Source organism: Rhinopithecus roxellana, chromosome 14 (genome assembly GCF_007565055.1).
Source record: "Rhinopithecus roxellana isolate Shanxi Qingling chromosome 14, ASM756505v1, whole genome shotgun sequence".
In the NCBI taxonomy this organism is placed as follows: domain Eukaryota; kingdom Metazoa; phylum Chordata; class Mammalia; order Primates; family Cercopithecidae; genus Rhinopithecus; species Rhinopithecus roxellana.
The window spans coordinates 90,039,745-90,052,228 of NC_044562.1; the positions used below are offsets into that span (position 1 = coordinate 90,039,745).

The 12,484-nt window shown below is 40.9% G+C and overlaps 1 protein-coding gene across 3 annotated transcripts in view; it reads right to left on the bottom strand.

Moving 5' to 3' along the window:
• Nucleotides 1–8,193, bottom strand: part of ICA1L (islet cell autoantigen 1 like) — a 100,164-nt gene extending 91,971 nt beyond the window's left edge. The window contains exons 1-3 of one of the 3 annotated variants that reach the window (XM_030916759.1): nucleotides 8,068–8,193; nucleotides 7,743–7,897; nucleotides 5,710–5,779 (exon numbers count right to left, since the gene is read on the bottom strand). The gene's annotated coding sequence lies outside the window, so the exon portion shown is untranslated. Of the gene's footprint in view, nucleotides 1–5,709; nucleotides 5,780–7,742 lie in introns of all 3 variants that reach the window. The other 2 variants (XM_030916757.1, XM_010386891.2) reach the window with 2 other exon arrangements.
• Between the last annotated feature and the right edge of the window lie 4,291 nt (nucleotides 8,194–12,484).

The following is a 12,484-nucleotide window of genomic DNA, read 5'->3' on the forward strand; positions in this document are numbered from 1 at the left end:
GGTCAAACATTTAGGACGTAACCAAACTTACTGTTTCATAGAGTAGAAGAGGAAAGAATAGTTCCCAACTCATTTTATGAGCCAGCATAACTTTGCCCTCAAAACCAAACAGATATTACAAGAAAAGATTATTATAGACCAATATTTTTATTAAATATGAATGAAAAACCCTTCACAAAATCCTAACAAATCTAATAGAGTAATAGGTGTGTGTGTGTGTGTGTGTGTATGTATATATATACATGGATAAAACATGACTAACTAGGTGGAATTGATACAAGGGATGCAAGATTTGCTTACCATTTCAAAATCAGTCTATGGCCCAGGTACGGTGGCTCACACCGGTAATCTCAGCACTTTGGGAGGCTGATACGGGTGGATCACCTGAGATCAGGAGTTCCAGACGAGCCTGGCCAACATGGTGAAACTCCGTCTCTACTAAAAATACCAAAATTAGCCAGGTGTGGCTGGGCACAGTGGCTCATGCCTGTAATCCCAGCACTTCAGGAGGCTGAGGCAGGTGCATCACCTGAGGTCAGGAGTTGGAGATCAGCCTGGCCAACATAGAGAAACCCCACCTCTACTAAAAAATGTAAAAATCAGCTGGGTGTGGTGGCCTGTGCCTGTAATCCCAGCTACTTAGAAGGCTGAGGAAGGAGAACTGCTTGAATCTGGGAGGTGGAGGTTGCAGTGAGCCGAGATCACACCACTGCACTTCAGCCTGGGCGACAGGGTGAGACTCTGTGTTTTAAAAAAAAAAAAAAAAAAAAAATCTTCTCTTTGGCGGGGCATGGTGGCTCACGTCTGTTATCCAGCACTCTGGAAGGCCAGGGCGGGCGGATCACTTGAGGTCAGGGGTTCAAGACCAGCCTGACCAACATGGTGAAACCTCGTCTCTACTAAAAATACAAAAATTAGCCGGGCATGGTGGTGCACTCCTATAATCCCAGCTACTCAGGAGGCTGAGGCAGAAGAACCGCTTGAACCCAGGAGGCGGTGGTTGCAGTGAGACGAGAGTGTGCTACTGCACTCCAGCCTGGGGGACAGGAACAAGACTGTCTCAAAATAAAAATAAAAATAAATTAGCTGGGTGTGGTGGCACACACTTGTAGTCCCAGCTACTTGGGAGGCTGAGGTGGGAGGACTGCTTGATCCTGGTAGGTGAAGACTGCAGTGAGCTGAGATGGCACCACAGAACTCCAGCCTGGGTGAAAGAGCAAGAGTCCATCTCAAAAAAAAAAAAAAAAAAAAAAAAAGTCAGTCTATGTAATTCATTAAATTAAGAGATTAAAGGAGAAGTATCACCATTTCAATAGATGTAGGAAAGAAATGAAAAAATGTATCACTCACTCATGATTTAAGAAAAAGAAACTCTGGCCGGGTACGGTGGCTCACATTTGTAATCCCAGCACTTTGGTAGGCCAAGGTGGGCAGAAAATGTGAGGTCAGGAGTTCGAGACCAGCCTGGCCAACATGGTGAAACCCTGTGTCCACTAAACATACAAAAATTAGCTGGGCATAGTGCTGCACACCCATAGTCCCAGCGACTTGAGTGGCTGAGGCAGGGGAATTGCTTGAACCTGAGAGGCAGAGGCTGTAGTGAGCCGAGATTGTGCCAATGTACTCTAGCCTTGGTGACAGAGCAAGACTCTGTCCCCCCCCCCAAAAAAAAGAAAGAAAAAAAAAGAAAACAACAACAGAAAATCCCACACAGCTAACATCATACTTAACTGTGAAATAGTGAATATTTTTCCTTTAATATTGGGTAAGAGGCAAAGATGACTGCTGACACCCCTTCCACATTTAAAAGGAAAAGGCAAAGATGTCTTTATTCACAGGTGTCACGATTATGTATGCAAAAAATCCTAAAGAATCTTTTAAAAATCTACTAGATCTAATGCAACAGATCTGAGCAAATTCAGCAATTAGTGAATCAGACAATGCAAAACAAATGTATCACATTTCTATATATTAGTAGCAATTAGGAAGTGATTTTTTTTTTTTTTTTTTTTGGTAGAGATGGAGTCTCCCTATGTTGCCCAGGCTGGTGTCAAACTCCTGGCCTCAAGTGATTCCCCTCGCCTAGGCTTCCAAAGTGCTAGGATTATAGGTGTGAGCCACCACATCTAGCCTAGAAAGTGAAATTTAAAATCCACTCTCATTTTTAATAACATCCAAAGCTATGAAATATTTAGCAGCAAATTCAGTGAAATACAAACCACAGTGCTATTAAAAACTATAGCACATTGCTGAGAAAAATCAGAGAACACAGAGAAATACATCCACAAATATACAACCAAATGATTTCTGACAAGGACACTGATATAGTTTGGATGTTTGTCCCCTAAAAATTTCATGTTGATATGTAATCCCTAATATTGGAGGTTGGGCCTTCTGGGAAGTCATGGGGGTGGATTCCTCATGAATGGCTTGGTGATGAGTGAGTTCTTACTCTGTAAATTCATGTGAGAGCTGGCTGTTTAACAGAGTGTGGCACCCTTCCCTCTCTCACCATGCGACGCCTGCTCCCCCTTCACCTTCCTCCATGAGTGGAAGAAGCCTGAGGCCCTCATCAGATGCAGATGCTGCACCATGCTTCTTGTACAGCCCGCAGAACTGTGAGCCAAATAAACTGCTTTTCTTCATAAATTACGCAGTCTCAGGTATTCCTTCATAGTAACCCAAAATGGACTAACAGAGGCGCCAAAGCAATTCACTGGTGGAAAGGTTTGACTTTTAACAGACAATGCAAGGACAACCAGATATCCATATGTCAAAAGAATTGCTCCCCAATTCTTAACTAACATCATTTACAAAGAGTAATTCAAAATGTGTAACAGACTTAAATGTAAAATTTAAAACCTGTAAAACTCCTGGCTAGGTGTGGTGGCTCACGCTTGTAATCCCAGCACTTTGGGAAGCTGAGGCAGGTGAATCACAAGGTTAGGAGTTTGAGACCAGTCTGGCCAATATGGTGAAACTCTGTCTCTACTAAAAATACAAAAAATTAGCTGGGCAAGGTAGCAGGTGCCTGTAGTCCCAGCTATTCGGGAGGCTGTGGCAGGAGAATCACTTGAACCCGGGAGATGGAGGTTGCAGTGAGCTGAGATCCTGCCACTGCATTCCAGCCTGGGCAAGAGCGTGAGATTCCATCTCAAAAAACTGTAAAAATCCCAGAAGAAAAAATCTTTGCAACCTGGGGGCAGACAATGATTTCTTAGACTATTTAAAACGTGAATTATAAAAGAAAAAAAAAACAAGAAGTTGGATTTCACCAAAATTTAAAATTGAAAAACACAATTCAGAAAATGAAAATTTGGAGGAAACTTTTCATACATACACACACACATATGAACAGACCTGTGTTCTGAATATATGAAGAATAATTACAACTGAGTAATAAGAAAATCTCATTTTAACAGATAAATTATTTGAACAAACTAACAAAAGATATTCACATGCAGTCATGCATTAACTGTGGGAATATGTTCTGAGAAATGTGTCATTAGGTGATTTCATCATTGTGAGAACATCACAGAATGTACTTATACAAACCAAATGTTATAAGCCTACCACATACCTAGAGGCTATTGCTCCCAGGCTACAAACCTGTACAGCATGTTACATACTGAATACTGTAGGCAACTGCAACACAATGATGGTAAGTATTTGTGTATCTAAACATGTCTAAACACTGAAATGGTACAATAAAAATATGCTATTACAATCTTATGTGACTAATATCATATCTGTGGTCCATCATTGACCAAAACACCTTTATGCAGTGTACAACTATACACTAATGGCCATTAAGCATATAAAAATACATTCAACAACATTATTCATCAGGGAAACAAAAATTAAAACCACAAAGAGGTATCAGCACACCCCCATTTGATCTTGCTTAACAACCAATCTGTCAATTCAAAGTGCTGGCAACAATGAGGAACAACTGGAACCTTCATACATTGGTTGTGGGAATATAAAATGGGTATAACCACTTCAGAAAAAATTGAGTTTCTTGGAAACACACACAATCCAGCAATTGTATTCTTATTTACCCAAGATAAATGAAAAATATGCCCAAAGATCTGTAAATGTTCTTGCCAGCTTTATTCAAAATAGCCAAAAATTAGAATATCTATTAACAGGTGAACAAACAAATTACAGTAATAATGTGCAATGGAATACCACTCAGCAACAAAAAAACTACAAATCAAGTAATTAATGAGTAAGGGATGTCTTTATGGGGTGATGAAAAAGTTTGCAAACTAGAGAGAGCTGGTGATCTCACAACATTGTGAAAACAATAAATATCTCTGAATTGTACACTTCAAAACAGTTGTTTGGGTTTGTTTAGTCAAAGTAAAAAAGAAAAAAAAGGCTAATTGTATGTTATGTGAATTTCTCCTCAAAAACAAAAAAACTTTTGATAAAAGCAAGAGCAGGAATGAATTCTCAACTCATGATGATACACCAATACACATCCACAATAATAGCTTAAATGACAAAGACTGACAACACCAAAACTGGTGAGAACGTGAGTAACTGGAACTCATATATTGCCAATGAAAGCATTAGACGGTATAACCATTTTGGAAAATGGTCTGGCAGTTCCTCATAAAACTAAACATGCTTCTACTTCATGACCTAGCAATTCCACCACTAGGTATTTAAAGCTTTGTGTGGGCAGAGATTTTCATCTGTTTGTGAGCAAATAGTGTAAGACACATAGTAGATACTCAATAAGTATTTACCAAATGAACATCTACTGATTTTAGCATTGTAATAAAAAACTAGAAACAATCTAAGTATATTAATAAAAAGCTATACAGATAAAAATGTAGTATATTCATAAGACAGAATACTATATAAATAATTAAGGGTGGGCGCGGTGGCTCACGCCTGTAATCCCAGCACTTTGGGAGGCTAGGTGGGTGGATCACCTAAATCCAGGAGTTTGAGACCAGCCTGAATAATATGGTAAAACCCCCATCTCTACTAAAAATAAGAAAATTAGCTGGGTGTGGTGGCATGTGCTTGTAGTCCCAGCTACTCGGGAGACTGAGACAGGAGAATTGCTTGAACCCAGGAGGCGGAGGTTACAGTGAGCAGAGATGGCACCACTGCACTCCATCCAGCCTGGGTGACAGAGCGAGACTCCGTCTCAAAACAACAACAATAAAAAAAAAAAACATTTAAAACAAATATGTTAGTGGCTAGAACTATCAATATCAATCCAAATCAAATTTTAAAACAATACGGAGTGAGGCCAGGCGTGGTGGCTCACACCCGTAATCCCAGTACTGTGGAAGGCAGAGGCGGGCGGATCACGAGGTCAGGAGATCGAGACCATTCCGGCTGGCACGGTGAAACCCGGTCTCTATTAAAAATACAATTAGCCAGGCGTGGTGGCAGGAGCCTGTAGTCCCAGCTACTTGGGAGGCTGAGGCAGGAGAATGGCATGAACCCAGGAGGCGCAGCTTGCAGTGAGCTGAGATCCGGCCACTGCCCTCCAGCCTGGACGAGAGAGCGAGACTCCGTCTCAAAAAACCAAAATAAAATAATACTGAGTGAAAAACACAAGTGCAGGCTACATGCAATATGATGTAACTTATTTAAAATTTAAAAACACATGCAATAATAGACACGTATAAAATATAATTTAAAAAACACAAAACACAGATATCAACTTATGATGTTGAGTACCTGGTTATGGACGGGTGGGATGAGACTTCAGCTTTATTGGAAATATTTTATTTCCGCATCTAAAAAAATACTAGAAATAAATACAACAAAATGTTAACAGTTGTTAATGTCGGCTGCTGTAAATATAGATATTGTGTTACTTTAGTCTATTTTTTATCTCAACTAAACTAACAAAGGAATTTAAAAACCCCAGAGTTATATGCAAGTGAGTCAATAATGGCAAAATAATAATGAGATACATAGAAAGTGACTAACTTTTAATGGTGAATACTGGATCCAAGCACAAGTTTGAAAATTTTGATTTCCAAAAAAAAAATAAAACTTAAGGGATGAATGAAAAACAGACAAAATGGAACAGGGCAATACGAATATTATTAAATAACAAAATCTACTTCGAACAAGGAAATCTTTCCAGTTACGGATATATTTAAAACTCTTTCTACATATCCCATCTGTTGTTGTTAAAGAATATAAAAAGGATAAAATTTTAAAGGAAGCACAGTGAGTACTGAAAAAGCTAAAGTATAAAAGAAAAAATGTAAATATAGGATAACACAATGAAATCACAAAGTTTGGCAGTATAGTAGAACAAGACAGTATATTATCCATTTTATATCTAATATTTTGATATCTGGTCCTATTTCCGTAACTGGTATAAACTTTGTTTTATATTTTTTATGATATTTATAATAAAAAATACGGCATCCTACTTTTTCCAGTAGTCTCATATTTGCAGTTTTTCCTCTTTGAACTGGCTGATCTCTGAGCACCCTTCTAATTCTAAAATTAAACTGGTAATTAGAACACTGCCTTCCACGTAGCTGTTTCAATGACTAGAAAAACAATCATTTTGCACTATTAAATAGAGATTTCAAAGAATACTGGGTTTGATAGGCACAGATAAATACTAAACGATTTAAAATTTTGGTCATATAAAAATACATACATACCATTCGGAGACGTTTATTCGGCCAGAAAATGTTTAATTAACTCCTACTAAAGGTTGAGGCACCTGTGGCTATTCCATAAATACTGACGTGAAGATGATTAAAGTAATATCATCTTACAGTACGTCGCCTGAGTCAGAACCAAATAAATCAATACATAAATACTTTCGGGAAAAATAAAAACCATGGAAAAATGTTATCTTCCCAACAATCTATTTTACAGAGACCCATAGTTTATAACAGCCTTTATGCTGTGTGCATCAAGATCATCTATTACACGAAAACTGATTCCACCCCCTCTACTGGCAACGCCCCAGCACCGCGGGTGAGTTGCCAGGATGGACTCCCGGCTTTCCCCTCTCCGTCTTCCTTAGAGCATCAGGTATCGGACCACTGACATCACCTGGGCACCTGACCAGCTGACCCGCGTTTCCAGGAGCCAGATCTGTGCAGTGGGGCCGGGTTCACGGCCTGGGGAGCAGGATCTGTGCGCGGAGCCCCTCGTGGGCCCGTGCACTCTGCAGTTCAACCCAAATCGCACATTTACTATGTTTTGTTTTTCTCCATCGGTTGCCAATTCGTTTCTAAAGAAGATATTCCCATTACAAAATAATAGCGAAATAAAAATAAGCACCACGTTAAAAAGAGGTCAGCAGGGAGGCACCTGAGGGCTGTTTGGGTGATTGGCCGCCGCCTCTACTAGGAGCGACCTCCACCGCCGAGAGAAATCACCCAAATGAGCCCCGGGCTGCCGCGCTCCTTCACCACAGCGAGCGTGGCCGGGAAGCGCCCTTCAGCCGCAGGGACCCAGTCACGCCAGAAACCGCTCCTTGCGGGTTTTGCCTGGTGGGAAGCCGGAAGAACCCCGAGCAAGGCCTCGCCTGGTAGAAGGCCGCAGGCAGCGGCCGGGGTCCCCGAGAACCAAGGAGGCCAGCAAGGACCAGAGAAGCCGCGCGCGCGCGCGCGCGCGCGAGTGGCCGGAGCCTCCCGCCGCCCGGCGTCGCCATGGGAACCCAGGATTTGGCCTCCGGGCCAGACCGCCGCCTGAGGGGGAAGAGGGGCGGACTGGGGGCCGCAGACGCTTACCGGCGCCGCTCCTCCGCCGCCTCGGGTCGCGTTCGGCCGCGCGGGGATCCGTCCTGGCACCCGTTCCGGCCACCGCCCGCGAGCCCCGCGCCGACTCCGGGCCCTCCGGTAGCCAGTGCCCCTCCGCACCAGTGCGTGGAGGTGTCGGGCTCCCGCTGCGGGAGGCGGGAGATTTAAACCGCACAGCCTGGCGTCCGCGTTCGCCCCACTCGGGCGCCGGCCTGACCCCGCCACCGGCCCGACTGGGGACCGGCGCATCTCTCGGTCTGCTCTTGAATGAACTCGGGGACCCTTTCTATCCCTCCTTTCCCGATTTCCTCCTTACTTAATAAAGTGAGATGACAAACACCAAGCCAGTCAGAACATCCGAGGAGCTGAGTGTGAGCTCTGTGAGGCATGGGGAAGTGGAAGGCATTGGCCTGGGGCCCTCCCGGCTCCCTCCGAGCACCCCCACCCCCGGACCTGCCGGGCCTTCTGGGGCGGCGCCTCAGCACCAGTGCTCCCTACGCGGAAAGCGTTCGCGCGCTGTATTTAACTCCCATGTTAAAGATTTAAAGAGGTCTTAACCGTTCATAACCAATCTCAAATGTACATATCCATATCCATAATGTTTGTGATGAATCTTCAAGAGTAAAAGGTAAAACAGGATCCTGAAAGTCTCGGGAAAAAAAAAGGAAGCAAAACTGTTTACTACTAGTAGGAGATAATCAAACTGCATTCTTTTTAAAGGTGACTCCAAAACTTAACTTTCCTAAAACAGCAGCATATGAATTATTAATTACAACTGTGACACATAGGCTAGCAAAGAATGAAAAGGTTAACACTCGAGGTGATAACTAAAGTCTGTATGATGACAAAGATGGGGTCAGGTTCTAGAATATTAACAGTACAAAATATTCAACCTGGAAAGTATACATTTAAAATAGGAAAAGTGGCAAGTTATAGAGGGTTAATTTGGACTGAAAACATTAAATGTCTTTAGAGTTTTACACTGAGATATTTGGATTTCCAAGGAATAGGCAAATATCTGAAATCATGTGCAAAATTTTGTTTTTTTGAGGAGAGTCTACAGCTTTCCTCAGAAGGGTAAAAATTAGCGTTTGGCAAATATGAGTGATTGACGTTATTTCCTTGGGATGGCTTTCCTGAATCTTAATAAATGTGGTATTTCTCCTAAAAGGGGTATACCGCTCTCCGGCTGTAATGATCTACCTGCCTGTCTTCCCCATTAGGTGCTGAGCTGCTTCAAAGCTGCTGTCCACCCTTACGCATTTCTGCAGCCTTAGCACCTAGCAGAGTGCCTAATACAAACTAGGTCCTGAATGAATGTTGAGTCCATCAATGAACGAACTGAAATAAAGACAGCTAATTCACAACTGAAGGATACATTATAAAATATCTGAAAAGACCAGATTATCTTTCTCACCAAGGAATAAATAACATGGCAAGCGAAATGACTTTCAAATGTTACTATGCCCCATGGTAAAGTTCTTGGGGTATTAGAAAATGTTTGTTCCAACATGATGAAGTTTTAAGTCAAGAGAACAGTAAACTAACTTCTTTAGCTCAATCTGAGGCCAACTAAAGTCCTCCAAAGAAGACACCAGGAAGTCAGAATAGTGCCTACCGGCCGGGCCTATTGCTTTTATTCACTTAACTGGGTAAAATTACAGAAAGATACACAGTATCTCCAAGCCATCAATGAAGTGTAGTATTTACATATAATCACTTTTTCTTCACAAGTCACTAAGGAAAGGTGGCACAGTGTAGGAATAGTATCAGAAAATAATGTAGAGCTAGCTGCTGATGCTTCACCCAGACAGGAGTCAAGTCTCTCATATTTCATAAATGCCCATGGAATGAATTAATCTTCCTTTAGCTGTTAGATAAAATGTTTACATGGCTAGCACTAGGATGAGTGTGGTAGTTCACGCCTATAATCCCAGCACCTTGGGAGACTGAGGCGAGCGGAGCACTTGTGGTCAGGAGTTTGAGAACAGTCTCGCCAACACGGTGAAACCCTGTTTCTACTAAAAATTCAAAAATTAGCCCCATGTAATGGCATGCACCTGTAATCCCAGCTGGGAGGCTGAGGCACGAGAATTGCTTGAACCCAGGAGGCGGAAGTTGTGAGCCGAGATTGCACCACTGAACTCCAGACTGGGCGACAGAGTGAGACTCTTGCACTAGTCCCTTAACAAAAGGAGGCAGCTCAGTCATGACATTTTAGTGTTGCATAAAACCCCTTTAGAAAGTGAAATAATTTAACACCTTTAAAATACTTTTAAATTTCACTTAGAAGCACATTTATTGAACCGTTATTTAACTTTCTATCAACATATAATACATTTATACTGAGGAAAAAAAGGGTTTTCCTCTATGGTAGACTTTTACAAGCTAACTAGACAAGAACATTAGATGACTTGGAATGTGGGGCTCCACAAATGGGATCCAAACCTAGAGTCTTAGTTTCTTTAAAGACTAATGGTCTTCACTTTTATTTTTGTGCAAACCTCTGGTTAATCTCCCACATAAAACCTCAGTTGATATTAGAAAACACTAAAAATTATTCTACTGTTTTGTACTGTTTTACTAAGGATTAGAGGTGTATTGAATCTGATATCATACAAAAAGCTCTGTTTCTTCAAGGCATTCCACCAGTTTCTTTGTAATCTGTTGAATGTTAACGAAGACGTCAGGACAAGCATTACAGGTCAGTGACAGTGGGGCTATGGAGAGCTATCTTCCCAGATACCCACACAAGTAATTACTTAGATATTGCAAACTAAACATGCTGACTCTTCCCTACTACATTTCTGTTTATTCAAGTAAAGCTAGGCACAGTATTAGAATTAGACACAATTCTAGAATTAGACTTATTAAGATGATTTTAAATGTGAAATGTTATAGACATCATTCTAAAAATTATTTCCTCCCCCTGAAACAACCATTGAACTTGATCTGGTATTATGTCTCAGGCACGTTATTACACTTTCACTGACTATACATAGAATTGTTTGACATGTTTCTAAACTTTGTATCAGATTTTACCTAACCAGATAATTTCTCTGTAGTCTTTATTACTCAGATGTATGTCGCCCAGCTCCATTAATTGGATATATACCTTCACACTAGGTACTTAACCTGTCTGGATTGTGGTTTCCTTTAAATAACATGAATGACATAATTACATGAATAATAGGATAATTTCTAGAATTCGTTTTTGCTTATATACAATTCCTATTGATCTTTAAAGTATACATTTATATACTATTACAGTAATACATTTATTGGTACACTAAAATTGAAATTAATTTTAAAGGCAAAAAATGCAAAGCTGAACATATTATGGTCATTTAGTACCCATAAATGTCACTTAAATTTACGTATTTTTTTTTTTTTTTTGAGATGGAGTTTCGCTCCTTACCCAGGCTGGAGTGCAATGCGCCATCTTGGCTCACCACAACCTCCGCCTTCTGGGTTCAAGCAATTCTTCTGCCTGTCTCCCAAGTAGCTGGGATTACAGGTATGCGCCACCATGCCTGGCTAATTTTGTATTTTTAGTAGAGATGGGGTTTCTCCACGTTGGTCAGGCTATTCTTGAACTCCCGACCTCAGGTGATATGCCCGCCTCAGCCTCCCAAAGTGGTGGGATTACAGGCGTGAGTCACGGCACCCGACCACATATAACCTGTTAGGTAAGTGAAGACACTTCCACACTCACTCTTCCCTTTTATAAAAATGTCATTCTTGTGCATGACATAAGATTGACAAAATATATACCAGTTAAGAGCTTGTCCAAAGTAAGTCCAAGTTCAAATCCACTGCCATTTATTTTCTGCCTGTGTCTGTTCAAAAACTTTAACATGTATTTTTCTCTCCTATAAAATGTAAATTATTATCTATAGAGGATTTTTATGATAGAACATAATTTCATTTACTTTTATAGACACTGCAAGAAAATAATTTACTTCCTCAAATCTGCAAATCAATGGAACTGCTATTAGAACAAAGATTAGGTTTAATTCTATAAAACCAACAAGCCAAAAATGTTTCTCTCTTAAGTTGTAAGATAAATTTGGTTCAGGTTGGATGCAGTAGCTCATGCCTGTAAATCCTAGCACTTTGGGAAGTCAAGGTGAGATGATTGCTTGAGGTCAGGAGTTGGAGTCCAGCCTGGGCAACACAGCAAGACCCCATCTTCACAAAAATAAAAAAAATTAGCTTGGTGTGGTGGCATGCACTTGTACTCCCAGGTACATACTCAGGAAGCTGGGGCAGGAGGATCCCTTGAACCCAGGAGTTGAGCCTGGATGGGTGAGCTAGACTATGTCTCGTAAAAAGAGATACATTTGATTCATATAACAAAATACCATTATTTTGTTTGATACTTAATCTATGATAGTCAAAAATGTCAACAACGAAGTGACTAAAATGTTCCTGCTGTTTCTACACCTGGCAGTTTCTGGCTAGTAATATCTGGATTTCATTTGCCTAATGAAATCTGATTCTAATTAGTGGCTTTTTAAATAAAAAAGATACTAATTGAATATCCCTTGCATATAGTCTTAAAATGTCCTATTTTTTCCTTTAAGAATAGAAGCCATAATAGTATCTATTAAGAATTAGTAGTTTTGGCCAGGCACAGTGACTTGCCTATAATCCCAGCACTTAAGGAGGCCAAGAGTTCTTGACCAGCCTGGGCAACACAGCGAGACCATCTCCACAAAAAATTTTAAAAT